This window comes from Somniosus microcephalus, unplaced genomic scaffold, assembly GCF_052327205.1.
Source record: "Somniosus microcephalus isolate GS21.2 unplaced genomic scaffold, FLI_Smic_1.0 unresolved_chr8, whole genome shotgun sequence".
NCBI lineage: Eukaryota > Metazoa > Chordata > Chondrichthyes > Squaliformes > Somniosidae > Somniosus > Somniosus microcephalus.
The window spans coordinates 46,972,018-46,987,574 of record NW_028225186.1 but is presented as its reverse complement, the minus strand read 5'-3'; the positions used below and the strand labels follow the sequence as shown (position 1 = coordinate 46,987,574).

Here is a 15,557-nt window from a genome sequence, read left to right as displayed (position 1 = left end):
AGCTACAATTTATTTTTGACTTTTGTTAATAGAAGCGAGGACACTGCGGTAAAATAAAAAGCGAAATGCAGCAGATGCTGGATCTGAAATTGTTCATTAAATGTTGGAAACACTCCACAGGTCAGGGAACATCTGTGGACAGAAAAACACAGGGTTAACCTTTCAGGTCCATGAGCTCTCGGTAGAACTAAGATTTTGCAGCTTTGTAGGTCCCGTGTGAGTTTCCTTACAAACTTTTAAACTGCTCAAAAATTACAAAATTAAGAAACTAACCTTCCCTCGAAAAATAAATGGCCCGTACGGGGATCGAACCCACGACCTTGGCGTTATTAACACCACGCTCTAACCAACTGAGCTAACCAGCCCATCTGTAAAGTTCATCTATAGTACCGTCCCTGTTTCTGGTCTTTGCCAGCTAAGTCACTTTGTCTTTGAAGGCTGTAAAAGAAGGACTTGCATTTCCACAGGGCTTTCACGACCTCAGGACATCCTAAAGTGCTTTACAGCCAATGAATACTTTTTGAACTATTTTGCATCTGTAACAGGTAGATTGGTCAGGAGGAGGTCAAGTAGGTTTTCCCCTCGTGTTGGTTCCCTCACCACCTGCCGCAGGCCCAGACTGGCAGCCATGTCCTTAAGGACTCGAACAACTCGGTCAGTAGTGCTGCTACCGAGCCACTCTTGGTGATGGGCATTGAGGCCCCCCACCCAGAGTACATTCTGTGCCCTTGCTGCCTTCAGTGCTTCTTCCAAGTGGTGTTCAACATGGAGGAGTACTGATTCATCAGCTGAGGGAGGGTGGTAGGTGGTAATCAGCAGGAGGTTTCCTTGCCCATGATGTTCCTGTGCAACAGGCTTGAGGGGCTGAATGGCTTCCTCCTTTTCCTGCATAACAGGCTTAACAGGCTGAATAGCCTCCTCCTGTTCCTGCATAACAGGCTCGAGGGGCTGAATGGCCTCCTCCTGTTCCTGCATAACAGGCTCGAGGGGCTGAATGGCCTCCTCCTGTTCCTGTGTAACAGGCTTGAGGGGCTGATTGGCCTCCTGCAGTTCCTGTATAACAGGCTTGTGGGGCTGAATGGCCTCTTCCTATTTATGTGTAACAGACTCGAGGGGCTGAATGGCCTCCTCCTGTTCCTGTATGATAGGCTCGATGGGCTGAATGGCCTCTTCCAATTTATGTGTAACAGACTCAAGGGGCTGAATGGCCTCCTCCTGTTCCTGTGTAACAGGCTTGAGGGGCTGAATGGCTTCCTCCTTTTCCTTCATAACAGGCTTAACAGGCTGAATAGCCGCCTCCTGTTCCTGCATGACAGGCTCGAGGGGCTGAATGGCCTCCTCCTGTTCCAGTGATACAGGCTTGAGGGGCTGAATGGCTTCCTCCTTTTCCTGCATAACAGGCTTAATAGGCTGAATAGCCTCCTCCTGTTCCTGTATAACAGGCTCGTGTGTCTGAATTGTCTCCTCTTGTTCCTGTGTAACAGCTTGAGGGGCTGAATGGCCTCCTCCTGTTACTGTGTAACAGGCTCGAGGGGCTGAATGGCATCCTCCTGTGCATGTATAACAGGCTCGAGGGGCTGAATGGCCTCCTCCTGTTCATGTATAACAGGCTTGAGGGGCTGAATGGCCTCCTCCTGTTCCCGTATAACAGACTCGTGTGTCTGAATTGCCTCCTCCTGTTCCAGTGTAGCAGGCTTGAGGGACTGAATGTCCTCCTCCTGTTCATGTGTGGCAGGTTTGAGGGGCTGAATGGCCTCCTGCTGTTCCTGTGAAACAGACTCGTGGGTCTGAATTGCCTCCTCCTGTTCCTTTATAACAGACTCGTTGGTCTGAATTGCCTTCTCCTGTTCCTTTATAACTGGATCATGGGCCTGATTTGCCTCCTCTTCATCCTATGTAACAGGTTCGAGGGGCTGAATGGAGTTCTACTGTTCTTGTACAGATCTTGTATCGCTGAACGGCTTCCTCCTGTCCAATGCAACAGGCTCGAGGCGTTAAAGGCCTCCTCTTGTCCCTGTGTAACAGGCTCGCGGGGCTGAATGGCCTCCTCCTGTTCCTGTATAACAGGCTAAAGGGGCTGAATGGCCTCCTCCTGTTCCTGTGCAAAAGGGTCATGGGACTGAATGGTCTCCTCCTGTTCCTATGTAAAACGGCCATGGGACTGAATGGCCTCCTCCTGCTCCTGTGTAACTGACTCAGAGGTTGAGAGTACTCAGAGGGAAAGTGTCGGGGCGGTAGTTTCCCTTCTCTGAATGACCGATTTACTGCAAAATGTACCGTCAGTGGAGGAACCACCGAACCCACAACTTTTGAATGCTTTAATCTGTCCATACAACTAAGAAGTCCAATGCGCTATCCATTGCGCCACAAAGCCAATTACGTAAAGTTCTATTACAAAAGCAAAATAGTGTTGATGCTGGAAATCTTAAATATAAACAGATGAAATGCTGGAAACACTCTGCAGGTCAGGCAGCATTCCATGTCTGTTTAAAAGGGGTCTACTTTCAGTCCCGGATCATTCTGTGTCTGTTTAATAGGGACATGCTGTCAGTCCCGGATCATTCTGTGTCTGTTTAAAAGGGACATGCTGTCAGTCCCGGTTTATTCTGTGTCTGTTTAAAAGGGACATGCTGTCAGTCCCGGATCATTCTCTGTCTGTTTAAAAGGGATGTGCTGTCAGTCCCGGATTATTCTGTGTCTGTTTAAAAGGGATGTACTGTCAGTCCAGGATCACTCTGTGTCTGTTTAAAAGGGATGTGCTGTCAGTCCCGGGTCATTCTGAGTCTGTTTAAAAGGGATGTGTTGTCAGCCCCGGATCATTCTGTGTCTGTTTAAAAGGGATGTGCTGTCTGTCCCGGAGTATTCTGTGTCTGTTTAAAAGGGATGTACTGTCAGTCCAGGATCACTCTGTGTCTGTTTAAAAGGGATGTGCTGTCAGTCCCGGGTCATTCTGAGTCTGTTTAAAAGGGATGTGCTGTCAGTCCCGGATCATTCTGTGTCTGTTTAAAAGGGATGTGCTGTCGGTCCCTGGTCATTCTGTATCTGTTTAAAAGGGATGTGCTGTCAGTCCCTGGTCATTCTGGGTCTGTTTAAAAGGGATGTGCTGTCAGTCCCGGATCATTCTGTGTCTGTTTAAAAGGGATGTGCTGTCAGTCCCGGATCATTCTGTGTCTGTTTAAAAGGGATGTGCTGTAAGTCCCTGGTCATTCTGTATCTGTTTAAAAGGGATGTGCTGTCAGTCCCTGGTCATTCTGGGTCTGTTTAAAAGGGATGTGCTGTCGGTCCCGGATCATTCTGTGTCTGTTTAAAAGGGATGTGCTGTAAGTCCCTGGTCATTCTGTGTCTGTTTAAAAGGGATGCGCTGTCAGTCCCGAATCATTCTGTGTCTGTTTAAAAGGGATGTGCTGTCAGTCCCGGATCATTCTGTGTCTGTTTAAAAGGGATGTGCTGTAGGTCCCTGGTCATTCTGTGTCTGTTTAAAAGGGATGTGCTGTCAGTCCCGGATCATTCTGTGTCTGATTAAAACGGGTGTTACATAATATTATAGAGTCTGCCCCACAGAAACAGTCCATTTGCACGAACTGGTCTCCACACGAGGCTCCTCCTTCTCTATTTCTCCTCACCCCCCAAATAAAACTAGAATCAGTAATGGTAACCATGAAACTATCGGATTGTCGTAAAAACCCATCTGGTTCACGAATGTCTTTCAGGGAAAGAAATCTGCCATCCTTACCTGGTCTGGCCTTTGTGTGACTCCAGTCCCACAGCAATGTGGTTGATTCCTAACTGCCCTCTGAAATGGCCTCGCAAGCCACTCAGTTGTAACAAACCACTATGAAACAAAATAATAAAAATGAAGCTGGACGGACCACCTGGCCTGATCCATATCAGCCTCCTCCTGAGGTCCCCACCATCACAGAAGCAAGTCTTCAGCCAATTCGATTCACTCCACGTGATATCAAGAAAAGGCTGAGCACACTGGATACAGCAATGGCTCTGGGCCCTGACAACACCCCGGCTATCATTCTGAAGACTTGTGCTCCAGCCAAGCTGTTCTAGTACAGCTACAACACTGGCATCTATCCAACAATGTGGAAGACTGCCCAGGTATGTCCTGTCCACAAAAAGCAGGACAAATCCAATCCAGCCAATTACCACCCCATCAGTCTACTCTCTACTCTCAATCATCAGCAAAGTGATGGAAGGTTTCATCCACAGTGCTGTAAAGTGGCACTTACTGACCAATAACCTGCTCATTGATGCCCGGCTTGGGTTCTGCCAAGAGCACTCGGCTCCCGACTTCGTTAAAACCTTGGTCCAACATGAACAAAGGAGCTGACCACCAACATCCTGGGGGTTACCATTGAACATAAATACTGTGACAACAAGAGAAGGTCAGAGGCTAGGCATTCTGCGTCGGGTGTCTCACCTCCTGACTCCCCAAAGCCTTTCTACCATCTACAAGGCACAAGTAAGGAGTGTGATGGAATACTCTCCACTTGCCTGGATGAGTGCAGCTCCAACAACACTCAAGAAGTTCGACACCATCCAGGACAATGCAGCCCGCTTGATTGGCACCCCATCCACCCCCTTAAACATTCACTCCCTCCACCACCGGCGCACCGTGGCTGCAGTGCGTACCATCTACAAGATGCACTGCAGCAACTCACCAAGGCTTCTTCAGCAGCACCTGCCAAACACGCAACCTCTTCCACCTAGAAGGACAAGCGCAGCAGGCGCATGGGAACACCCCCACCTCCAAGTTCCCCTCCAAGTCACACACCATTCTGACTTAGAAGTATATTGCCGATCCTTCATCGTCGCTGGGTCAAAATCCTGGAACTCCCTCCCTAACAGCACTGTGGGAGTACCTTCACCACACGGACTGCAGCGGTTCAAGAAGGCGGCTCACCACCACCTTCTCAAGGGGCAATTAGGGATGGGCATTTAATGCTGGCCTTGCCAGAGCACCCACATCCCATAAACGAATTTAAATAACCCTTTCAGCATATCCTTCTATTCCTTTCTCCCTTCCTCTTAAATGCATCTGTAGTATTCGCCTCAACTACTGCATTCTCAGCGCTCTTTGGCCAAAGATGTTAATCCTGAATTCCCTGCTGGATTTATCGGTGAGTATTTATGACCTGTCTTCTCTGAGCTAGTTCCTGACTCACTCACAGTAGGAAGCATTTTCACACTGCTAATGTGCACCTGCGATGGCCGAGTGGTTAAGGCGTTGGACTCGAAATCCAATGAGGTTTCCCCGCGCAGGTTCGAACCCTGCTCGCAGCAACTTTGATGCAAATTCTTTATTTTATTTCATCGGCTCCCTGTGCCGATCACTGGCCCCGAAATTGATCAGAATTCCCTCCACTGCACTTTATTACACTGATTAACCCAAAGTTCCAATTGAAACACTAATAATTTATCGGCATCAATTAGATATTGTGGATTTGTTGGGAACTAGTGAGCAATACACACACAAAGCAGCATCAAAAATACTAATTAATAAAGAGCCCTGCAGTGTTTGGTAGGGAATCACCTTCAGCTAGTAAGTGGGAACACGGTTTGGTTTTATAAAACTGAACACGAATTAAAAAGTGTGTAAAAAGACCGTTGCAGGACTCGAACCTGCAATATTCTGATAACCTCAAAATTAATATCGAAGTCTGACGCCTTATCCATTAGGCCACACGAACAGTAGAAGTAATTTGTAGATCAGCGCCATCTGTGGACAGATAGACACAGGGTCAACCATCCAGTTCCTTGAGTTCTCGGCAGAACTAAGGTTTTGCAGCTTTGCTTCAAAGTATTCCAGCTCCAATCTTTTCAGCAAATAGCAAAATTAAGAAACTACCCACACCATCCAAAAGTAAATGGCCCGTACGGGGATCGAACTCGCGACCGTGGCGTTATTAGCACCACACTCTAACCTACTGAGCTAACAGGCCTGCTTTAACTCCTTTTGCTGTTAAATTCAATTTATGTTGATTTTTGGTTTTTGTCAGTTGTCAGTGCTCCGGTTTCCTCCCACAGTCCAAAGATGTGCGGGTTAGGTTGATTGGCTATGATAAATTAACCCTTAGTGTTAGGGGGATTAAATACGTGGGGTTACGGGGATAGGGTGGGATATGTGTTGGTGCAGGGGTTACGGGGATCGGGTGGGATATGTGTCGGTGCAGGTTCGATGGGCCGAAATGGCCTCTATCTGCACTGTGGGGTTTCTGTGATTCTGTGACTTCGAAGGCTGTAAAAGAAAGACTCTGATTTCTACAGCGCCTTTCACCTGAGGACGTCTCAAAGCGCTTTACAGGCAATGTAGTTGTAGTTGTAGTTGTAGTCACTGTTGTAATGTAGGAAAAACAGCAGCAGCCAATTTGTGCACAGCAAGCTCCCACAATGTGATAATCGAGGATCACCTGTTTTAGTGATGTTGATTTGAGGATAAACATTGGCTACAGGACACCGGGGTAAACCTCATCATCCCCTGCTCTTCTTCCAATAGTGCCATGGGATCTTTTATGTCCACCCGAGAGGGCAGAGGGGGCCTCAGTTTTGGAATTGTATTCCACCACAATCTGTAACCTTATGGACCGGCATATCCCTCACCCGACCATTAGCATCAAGACAGGGGTTCAACCCTGGTTCAATGAGGAGTGTAGAAGAGCATTTCAGGAGCAGCACCAGGCGTACTGAAAATGAGCTGCCAACCTCATGAAGTTACAACACAGGACTACACACATGCTAAGCTATGGAAACAGCATGTGTAGACAGAGCGAAGCGATCCAACAACCAACGGATCAGATCAAAGCTCTGCAATCCTGCCACATCCAGTCGTGACGATTTTAATTTAATTTAATTTGTTCCTAGGACTTGTGCATCGCTGGCAAGGCCAGCATTAATTGCCTATCCCTAATTGCCCTTGAGAAGGTGGTAGTGAGAAGCCCTCTTGACCCGCTGCAGTCAATGAGGTGACGGTACTCCAATAGTACTGTTAGGGAGGGATTTCCAGGATTTTGACCTTGCGACGATGAAGTTATGGTGACATATTTTCACGTCGGGATGGTGTGTAACTTGGAGGGGAACTTGGAGGTGATGGTGTTCCCATGCACCGGCTGCCCTTATAAGAACATAAGAAATAGGAGCAGGAGTAAGCCATTCGGCCCCTCGAGCCTGCTCCACCATTCAATAAGTTCACGGCTGATCTGATCTTGGCCTTAACTCCACTTTTCTGCCTGTTCCCCCTTAACCCTTGACTCTCCGATAGTTCAACAATCTGTCTATCTCAGCCATGAATATAATCAATGACTCAGGCTCCACAGCTCTCTGGGGTAGATAATTCCAAAGATTCACAACCCTCTGAGAGAAGAAATTCCTCCTCATCTGCGTCTTAAATGGACAAATCCTTATTCTGAAACTATGCCACCTGATTCTAGATTCCCCCATGAGGGAAAACGCCCTCTCAGCATCTACCCTGTCAAGCTTCCTCAGAATCTTATATGTTCCAATCAGATCACCTCTCATTCTTCTAACCCCCAATGAGTATAGGCCCAACCTGCTCAACCTTTCCTCATAAGACAGTCCCTTCATCCCAGGAATCAACCTAGAGAACCTTCTCTGAACTGTCTCCAATGCAAGTATATCCCTCCTTAAATAAGGAGAACAAAAATGTATGCAGTCCTCTAGGCGTGGCCTCACCTGTACAGCTGTAGCAAGACTTCCCTACTTTTATACTCCATGCCCCTTGCAATAAAGGCCAACCTTCCATTTGCCTACTTAATTACTGCATGCTAACTTTTTGTGTTTCATGTACGAGGACACCCAGATCCCTCTTAACCGCAGCATTCTGTCGTCTCTCTCCATTTCAATAATATTTTGCTTTTCTGTTCCCTCCATGGCCTCGCCCCTCCCTATCTCTGTAATCTCCTTCAGCCCCACAACCCCCTGAGATATCTGCGCTCCTCTAATCCAGCCCTCTTGAGCATCCCTGATTATAATCGCTCAACCTTCCTGTTGCCCTAAGCTTTGGAATTCCCTGCCTAAACCTGTCCACCTCTCTTTCCTCCTTTAAGATGCTCCTTATAACCTATCTCTTTGACCAAGCTTTTGGTCACCTGCCCGAATTTCTCCTTATGTGGATTGGTGTCAAATGTTTTGTCTGAAAATACTCCTGTGCAGCGCCTTGGGACGTTTTACTACGTTAATGGTGCTATATAAATGCAAGTTGTTGTTGATGATGGTGGTAGCTGATTCGGTGATGGTCTTGCTGTTGAATGTGAAGGGGCGGTGGTTAGACTTTCGCTTGTTGGAGCTGGCCATTGCCTGGCACTTGTGTTGGCTGTTGTCATGTGTGGCACACAGTGCCATATGTACAGTATTTGCCGATAGGATAGTGTATGATTGACAACTGCAGGTGTATGCTGAAAGATTAATACAGGAAATTGTCAGCTAGAGTCTCAAAAATATAAGCTTATACACATGAACCAAACCCAATGGCCGGTTAGCTCAGTTGGTTTAGAGCGTGGTGCTAATAACGCCAAGGTCGCGGGTTCGATCCCCTACGGGCCGTTTGATTTTTGGTAGAGAGGGTAGTTTCTTGATTTTGTTATTTGTTGAAAAGTTTGGATGGAAACTCACACGGGACCTGCAATACTTTGAAGCAAAGCTGGAAATCCTGACTTATGACCTGCGGAGCATTTCCAACATAAAATGAACAATTCCAGATCCATCGGGACTTCTCGTATTTCAATCAGTGAACGGTTCACAGCTGCTGATTGGTTTGGAGTGCAAAGAATAGAACTGAAATAAATACAATCCCGGGGTTTAATCACTCATTATTAACATACCGCCAGAAACAGACCGTTCGGTCCAACCAGTCCATGCCGCCGTTTATGCTTCACTCGAGCCTCCTCCAGTCTTTCCTCATCTAAATCTATCAGCATAACCCTCTATTCACTTCTCCCACATTTGCTTACCTAGCCTCCTCTAAAATGCATCTAAACTATTCGCTTCAACCACTCCCTGTGGTAGCGAGTTCCACATTCTCACCACTCTCTGGGTAAAGATGTTTCTGCTGAATTCCCGATTGGATTTCTTGCTGACTATCTTATATTGATGGCCTCTAGTTATGCTCTTCCCCACAAGTGGAATCATTCTCTCTGTATCCACTCTATCAAAACCTTTCATAATTTTAAAGATCTTTTAAAGTGACCTCCCTATTCTTCCTAGCATAATGAAATATGTCACACTTATTTTTGTTCAAATTCATTTGCCAATGCTATGCCCATTCTGCAAGTTTATTAATGTCCTCCTGTAACTTGTTGCAGTCCTCCCCAGTATTGACTATCCCCCCCAATTTGGTGTCATCTGCAAATTTATAAATTGTGTTTCTGATTACTAAGTCTAAATCGTTAATATAAATTGCGAACAGCAGTGGCTCCAGCTCTGATACTTGTGGAACACCACTACCCACCTTCTGCCACTGTGAATAAGCTACCCGGTAGTCGGACTATCTGCCTTCTCTCCTTAAACCAGCCAGCAATCCAGTCTGCTACTTCTCGCCTGACTCCGGATTCGATGACCTTGTTCATCAGTCTATTATGAGGTACATTATCGAAGGCCTTCTGAAAATCCAGATAAATTACATCTACTGCATTACCATTGTCTACTCTCTCTGTTGGTTTGGAGTCCATAGAATGAGACTGAAATGACATCGGCGATCACCAGTTCCCTGCTCCCCTCACCCACTCCAACCTAACTCCCTCTGAACTTGCAGCACTCCGTTCTCTCCGATCCAACCCTAACATTGTCATTAAACCTGCTGACAAAGGTGGTGCTGTTGTTGTTTGGAGAACCGTCCTCTAACATCCAGAGGCTGAACGGCAACTCACTGACAGCTCCTCCTACCTCCCCCTGGACCATGACCCCACTACTGAACATCAAGCAGTTGTTTCCAAGACTGTCACTGACCTCATCTCCTCTGCAGATCTTCCCCCCATGGCCGCCAACCTCTCAGTTCCTCAACACTGCACTGCCCACTTCTACATCCTTCCCAAGATCCACAAACAGGACTGCCCTGGTTGACCAATTGTTGCAGCCTGTTCTTGCTCCACAGAAATGATTTCTTCCTATCTTCACTCTATTTTTTCTCGACTTGTCCAGTCCCTTCCCGCCTACATGCACGATTCTTCCAACACCCTCCGTACTTTAACAGTTTCCAGTTTCCTGGCCCCAAACGTCTCCTTTCCACTCTGGATGTCCATTCCCTCTACACCTCCATCCACCACCAGGACAGCCTTAAGCGGCTCCACTTCTTCCTTGAACAGAGGCCCCACCAGTCCCCATCCACCACCGCCTTCGTCCGCCTGGCTGCACTTGTTCTCACATTGTACAACTTCTCCTTTGATTCCACTCACTTCCTCCAAATTAAAGGTGTTGCTATAGGTACCTGCATGGGCCCTAGCTATGCCTGCCTTTTTGTGGGATATGTGGAACATTCTTTGTTCAAGTCCTACTCAGGTCCCCTTCCTCACCTCTTTTTCTGGTACATTGATGATTGTATTGGTGCTGTTTCCTGCTCTCGCCCTGAACTAGATAATTTCTTTCACTTCGCCTCCAATTTCCACCCTTCCCTCACCTTCACATGGTCCATCTCCGAATCTTCCCTTCCCTTCCTCGACTTCTCTGTCTCCATTTCTGGGGATAGGCTATCGACCAACATCCACTATAAGCCCACTGACTCCCACAGCTACCTGGAACACACTTCCTCCCACCACACTTGCTGTAAGGGCTCATAGAAACATAGAGACATAGAGACATAGAAGGTAGGAGCAGGAGTAGGCCATTCAGCCCCTCGAGCCTGCTCCACCATTCAATGAGATCATGGCTGATTATCCAAATTCAGTACCCTGTCCCTGCCTTCTCCCCATATCCCTTGATCCCTTTAGCCTTAAGAAATATATCTAACTCCTACTTGAATATATTTAATGAATTTGCCTCCACTGACTTCTGTGGTAGAGAATTCCACAGGTTCACCACTCTCTGGATGAAGTAATTCCTCCTCATCTCTGTCCTAAATGGCTTACCCCTTATCCTTAGGCTGTGACCCTGGTTCTGGAATCCCCGGCCATCGGGAACATCCTTACTGCATCTAGTCTGTCTAGTCCTGTTCGTATTTTATAAGTATCAATGAGATCACCTCTCATTCTTCTAAACTCCAGCGAGTATAAGACCCAATCTCTCCTCATATGTCATTCCTGCCATCTCAGGTATCAGTCTGGTGAATCTTCACTGCTCTCACTCCATGGCAAGAACATCCTTCCTCAGATAAGGTGACCAAAACTGCACACAATGCTCAAGATGTGGTCTCACCAAGGCCCTGTACAACTGCAGCAAGACATCCTTGCTCCTGTACTCGAACCCTCTCGCTACGAAGGCCAACATACCATTTGCCTTCTTAACCGCCTGCTGCACCTGCATGCTTACCTTCAGCGACTAGTGCACAAGGACACCCAGGTCTAGTTGCACTTCCCCTTCTCCCAATCTATTGACGTTCAGATAATAATCTGCCTTCCTGTTTTTGCCACCAAAGTGGACAACCTCGCATTTATCCACATTATACTGCATCGGACATGCTTCTTCCCAATCACCCAACCTGTCCAAATCATACTGGAGTTTCTCGGCATCCTCCTCACAGCACACATGCCCACCCAACGTTGTTTCATCTGTAAACTTGGAGATATTACATCTAGTTCCCTCATCTAGATCATTAATATATATTGCGAATAACTGGGGTCCTAGCACCAATCCCTGCGGTACCCCACTAGTCACTGCCTGCCACTCGGAAAAAGACACGTTTATTCCAACTCTTTGCTTCCTGTCTGCCAACCAGTTATCTATCCAAGTCAGTACCTTGCCCCCAATCCCATGTGCCTTAACTTTACACGCTAATCTCTTGTGCGGGACGTTCTCAAAAGCCTTCTGAATGTCCAAATACACCACATCCACATAGCATTTCCCCCACTACCGATGTCAGGCTTACCGGTCTATAATTCCCCGTTTTCTCTCTACCACCTTTTTTGAATAGTGGGGTAACATTAGCTACCCTCCAATCCATGGGAACTGTTCCAGAGTCTATCGAATTTTTGAAGATGACCAGCAATGCATCTACTATTTCTAGGGCCACTTCCTTAAGTACACTAGGATGTCGATTATCAGTCCCTGGGGATTTATCCATTCCATTCTATTCCATTCTCCCAGTTTCTCTGTCTCTGTTGCATCTGTTCTGATGAGGCCACCTTCCATACCAGTGCTTCCGGTATGTCTTCCATTTTCCTCAACTGAGGATCCCCCTCTACCATGGTTGACATGACACTCGACCGAGTCTGTTCCATTTCCCACACGACTGCTCTCACCCCTTCCGCTCACTCCCAGAAACATAATAGGGTTCCCCCCTTGTCCTCACCTTTCACCCCACCCGCCTCCACATTCAACGGATCATCCTGCGCCATTTCCACCACCTCCAGCATGATCCCACCACCAAACACATCTTCACCTCCTCCCTTTCAGCATTTCGAAGGGACCGCTCTCTCCATGACAGCCTGGTCCACTCCTCTATCACCCCAACACCCCTTCTCCTTCACCCGGCACCATCCCATTCAAGTGCAGGAGATGCAACACCTGCCCTTTTAACTCCTTCCTTCCCATCGCCCAGGGCACCAAACATTCCTTCCAGGTGAATCAGCGATTACCTGTACTTCTTACAATTTAGTTACTGTATTCGCTGAATCTACATTGTGACACCAAATGGAGATTGGGTGACCGCTTTGCAGAACAGTCGGCAAGTGTGACCCCGAGCTTCCGGTCGCCTGTCACTATAATTATCTACTCCACTCCCTCTCTGATCTCTCCTTCCTTGGCCTGTTGCACTGTTCCAATGAAGCTCTACGTAAGCTCGAGGAACAGCACCTCATCGTTCTATTAGGCACTTTACAGCCTTCTGGACTTAACATTGAGTTCAACAATTTCAGACTTTAAATTGGCCCCTGTATTTCTTTAATTTTTTTAATTTGTTCTCATTTTTCCTCACATGATAGTTGTTAATGTTTCTGCCATAATCATTCACACCTCATCTTGAGCCACCTTTTCTTCGTTAACTTGTCCTATTACCTCTCCTTTTGCCTTGCACCATCATCCCTTTTGTAAGTCAATCTCTCCTGCCGTCCATCTATCACAGACATTTCCTTTGTTCTTACCTCGCCTCCACCCACCCCTGCTTAAAAATCCCTCTTCCCTAACCTTTTCCAGTTCTGACGAAGGGTTCGACCTGAAAGGTTAACTCTGTTTCTCCCTCACTCGATGCTGCCTGACCTGCTGAGTGTTTCCAGTATTCTCTGTTGTTGATGAAATGAACAGAGTAACGGAGTTTAATCACTCATTATTAGGATTTGTTGACTCTACTATTGTGTGGCCGCGTGGCCGAATGGATAAGGCGTCTGACTTCGGTGTAAGTTCTGAATGCTATCAGAAAATTGCAGGTTCGAGTCCTGCCGTGGTCGTTTTACACACTTTTTAATTCGGGTTCAACTTTAGAAAACCAAACCGCGTTTCCACTCTTTTCCTTCCAAACATTGCAGGGTTCTTTATTAAATGGAATTTTTACGTGCTGTCTTATGTGTAAATTTCTCACTGATCTTTGCAAATAGTTTCAAACAAATCCACAATTTCTAATTGATGACAAATTAGTGTTTCCAATTGGAACAACAGCTTTGGGTTAATCAGTGTCATAACGTGCAGTGGAGGGAATTCTAATCAGTTTCGGGGCCAGTGATCTCCACAGGGAACCGATGAAATAAAATAAAGAATTTGCAGTAGAATCGCTGCGAGCAGGGTTCGAACCTGCGCGGGGAAACCCCATTGGATTTCAAGTCCAACGCCTTAACCACTCGGCCATCGCAGCTATGCAAATGTAACTTTTCAACAGTGAAATGACCTATGCAAACTATTAGACAACTTCCCTGCACAATATAAATGGAAGGAAGTTGTGTGACAGCTGCACAGAGGCCTGGTTTGGTCACTGTGTACAGTTCTGCGCACTGCACCTTAGAAAGGATATATTGACCTTGGAGGATGTGCGGTGCAGATTCATGAGTGTGTTACCAGGGCTCCAAAGGTTAGGCTATGAGCAGAGATCACATAATCTAGGCTTGTATTCCCTGGAATATTGAAGATTAAGGGCAGTGATCATAGAAATACAGAAATTTACGCCAGAGAAGGAGGCCATTCGGCCCATCGTGTCTTTGCCAGACGAAAAAGAGATATTTTGCCTAATCCCACTTTCCAGCTCTGGGTCCGTAGCCCTGTAGCTTACAGCACTTCAAGTACATGTCCATAGTGCTTTCTATTAATGTGATCGGTCGTGACTTCCAGATCCGCTCCACTCTCTGTGTGAAAATGGTTCTTGTCAACTCCTCTTTAATCATTTTACCAGTTACATTAAATCTACGCCCCTGATCATTGACATTTCTGCTAAAGGAAATAGGTCCTTCCTATCCACTGTATCTTGGCCCCTCAGAATTTTATGCACCTCAATTAAGTCTCCCGTCCACCTCCTCTGCTCCAAAGAAAACAACCCAACCCCATCCAATCTTTACTTACAGCTAAAATGTTCCAGTCCTGGCAACATGCTAGTAAATCTCCTCGGTACCCTCTCTAGTGCAATTACATCTTTCCTGTAATGTGGTGACCAAAACTGTCTGCAGTATTCTAGCTGTGGCCTAACTAGTGTTTTATACAGTTCAAGCATAACCTCCCTGTTCTTGAATTCTATGCCTTGGTAATAGAAACATAGAAACATAGAAGATAGGAGCAGGAGTAGGCCATTCGGCCCCACGAGCCTGCTCCACCATTCAATGAGATCATGGCTGATCATCCAAATTCAGTACCCGGTCCCTGCTTTTTCCCCATAACCGTTGATCCCTTTCGCCTTAAGAAATATATCCAACTCCTTCTAGAATATATTTAATGAATTGGCCTCTGCTGCCTTCTGTGGTAGAGAATTCCACAGGTTCAGCACTCGCTGGATGAAGAAATTCCTCCTCATCTCTGCCCTAAATGGCTTACCCCTTATCCTTAGACTGTGACCCCTGGTTCTGGATTCACCGACCATCGGGGACATCCTTCCTGCATCTAGTCAGTCCAGTCCTGTCAGAATTTTATACGTTTCAGTTAGATCCCCTCTCATTCTTCTAAACTCCAGTGAGCATAAGCCCGATCGACACAATCTCCCCTCATACATCATTCCTGCCATCCCAGCTATCTGCCTGGTGAATCTTTGCAGAACTCCTTCCATGGCAAGAACATCCTTCCTCAGATAAGGCGACCAAAACTGCACATAATACTCAAGATGTGGTCTCACCAAGGCCCTGTACAACTGCAGCAAGACATCCCTGTTCCTGTGCTCAAACCCTCTCGCTATGAAGGCCAAGATACCATTTGCCTTCTTAACCACCTGCCGCCTAATAAAGGAAAATATTTCCTAGGACTTTTTAACCAATAAT

At 46.7% G+C, this 15,557-nt stretch overlaps 3 non-coding genes across 3 annotated transcripts; 1 reads left to right on the top strand and 2 right to left on the bottom strand.

Moving 5' to 3' along the window:
- Positions 1–291: 291 nt before the first annotated feature.
- Positions 292–365, bottom strand: trnai-aau (transfer RNA isoleucine (anticodon AAU)). Its single transcript has one exon. It is a non-coding gene; the product is annotated as a tRNA-Ile (tRNA).
- A 4,845-nt stretch (positions 366–5,210) lies between these two features.
- Positions 5,211–5,292, top strand: trnas-cga (transfer RNA serine (anticodon CGA)). Its single transcript has one exon. It is a non-coding gene; the product is annotated as a tRNA-Ser (tRNA).
- Positions 5,293–13,875: 8,583 nt separating this feature from the next.
- On the bottom strand, positions 13,876–13,957 carry trnas-uga (transfer RNA serine (anticodon UGA)). Its single transcript has one exon. It is a non-coding gene; the product is annotated as a tRNA-Ser (tRNA).
- Positions 13,958–15,557: the final 1,600 nt, after the last annotated feature.